Raw genomic sequence first — 2,302 nt, forward strand, 5'->3', positions numbered from 1 at the left:
GTCGGTATCTTTACATACTGTATGAATGATCTTTCCATTTATCTTTTTTTAAAAGAAAAAAAAATCAGTATTCAGCAGATTTTCTGGAATCTTTTTTTTTTCTCGTCCATTTTTATTCTCTTATTACAGTTACGAAATTGTAACTGGTTCTATCATTTCATTTTCCGATCGCTTTTAATCTAATGTGACCTTTGCCTTCAAATACCATGTTGTTGTTGTTGTTTTTTGTTTTTTTTTTATATAAGGAGTTGTTATAAGTTTTAATATTCCCCCCCCCCCTTCTCTCCTTGAATATGTGCAAGCATGGTATGTTTAGTCACTATGGCTGTTGTTATTTATTATGTTGGTATTCTTTTCTACTGCTAAATAAGAATGATATTTATTTCTTTGTGACAATGGTAGATTTTCTTTGTTCCAAAAATAGGCTTTCTTTGATTATTCTTTGGCAGTGTAATTGAATCCCGATGACTATAACAATTTATGAGTTCAAGTCTCTCATCATTGGCCTTTGGATAAATAAATAAATAATATAAATAAATAAAAAAAAGTATGCTGAGATTCACCAGAGAAAAATATAAAAGCTATAAAATAAAATAAATAATTTGTGAGTTCAACGTATCTCACAACGTATAGGCTGAGGTTCAGCAGATAGTAGGAGAGGAAATAAAGATAGAGTGCATAGTAGTAGAGTAGATGAATGAGGCCTCAGCTGACCTGTTTTAGCTGTTGACCCCCCCCAGGGGTGCTTCTAAAACGGTCGTTGATTTTTCACTTTTAAAAGGAAAAAAAAAGGAGAGACTAAGCAAATTTAACAAGTGTAAATAAATCTAAAGACTATGTGGAAGACAATTCTATAGAGGAATGAGTTTGCCGAGCAAACCCAGAACAGTATAACCAGGAAAAGAAGGGAGATGACCTGGCCCGGAAGACCCCGCCCTGAAAAGGGCTTGGGACCACCTCGATGTTGGCCTTCGCAGTCCGGGTTTGTTCAGGTCAACCCCAACCTGGGAACAGAAAAACTTTCAACTGCGAAAACACTAGACATACCTGTGGTGTAAACGCTGATCAGGAAGGAAGATCGAGATAGCGTCAACACCTACAACTTGAAGGTGTTATAGGTGCAGACACAACCGGATTCCCCCCCCCCCTGTATGATCTGGCAGATGGTTGGTGGATCGCACATCTCCTCAGGAACCGCTCTTCTCCCCGTAAGTACCTTTCCTGCTCCAGGAAGCGGCGAAGGTAGGCTGAGAGACAGTTCCTAACACGGAGATAGATGCGATCCCCCTCGTTAAGAAGGTAGTTTTTCCTGATTTTCCAAATGTGATGTTTAATCACATTTATTAGGAAAATCAGGTGTTTCTTGTTTTTGGTTACTGGGGGAGGAAACTGTAGCAAGACTACTTCGGCGAATGTGAGCGCTGGGATCGCAAGCACCTCAGCCAGTCTGTGCCAAACACGCTGTGCTGGCGGGCAGTGAAAGAAGAGGTGCCCTACGGTTTCTATCGCACCGCAGACGTCGCAGAAGGGGTTGCATGGTCGCGGGTTGTAGGCTGATTTAACCAGTTTCACCGGGAGTCTGCCGTAGGCGATTCTCCGGGCTAAGTCCCTGTGAAATGGTTGCCCCCAGCTGTTTTTTATGTTGGTGAACAGCACCTCTTCGTTTGTGCCCAGATCGGGTTTTTCCCAGTCAAAGCTGTCAAAAATTTTCCAGTACAGCTTGTTTGGGCTGAGCTGAAGTACTCGAACTCCATCCGTTGCCAATTTTTTAAAAAGTTTACATATTGTGTAGTACCACTCAAATAGTAGAATGGGAGTTAATGTCCTTCATCATCGGCCTTTGGAGTATAAAGATTGCTGAGGGTCAGCAGGCAGTAATAGGGGAGATTAAAGAAAGGTAGAGTAGGATAGTAGTAGATAAAAAGAGGCCTCAGTCAAACCGTTTAGCTGTATAACCCAGAGGTTGTGGCTAAAAGGTCTGTAAAACATCATCTCCTTACACCTGTTCTAAAAAAAAAAAATTTGAGATAAACTTTTCTTAAATGCGCTCGTAAAATACTTTTAAATTAACAATTTAACTGACCAGGTGTCTTTGGAGGTCATCTTCTAACACCTGTTTTAATATAAAACTTAAATCGGATTTTTTTTTTTTTTTTTTTTTTTTCCCAGAAGAGAAGAATGCCTAAGTTTCTTTTAAAACTTCATTTAATTTTATTGACAAATAACAGGTTTTTTTTTATTTTTTTTTAATATATATATATATATATATATTAAAAATTTTTAATATATATTTCTCTTACTG

The sequence above is a fragment of the Typopeltis vanoorti genome, chromosome 11 (assembly GCF_054136105.1).
Source record: "Typopeltis vanoorti isolate ZY-2024b chromosome 11, IOZ_Tvanoo_1.0, whole genome shotgun sequence".
In the NCBI taxonomy this organism is placed as follows: domain Eukaryota; kingdom Metazoa; phylum Arthropoda; class Arachnida; order Uropygi; family Thelyphonidae; genus Typopeltis; species Typopeltis vanoorti.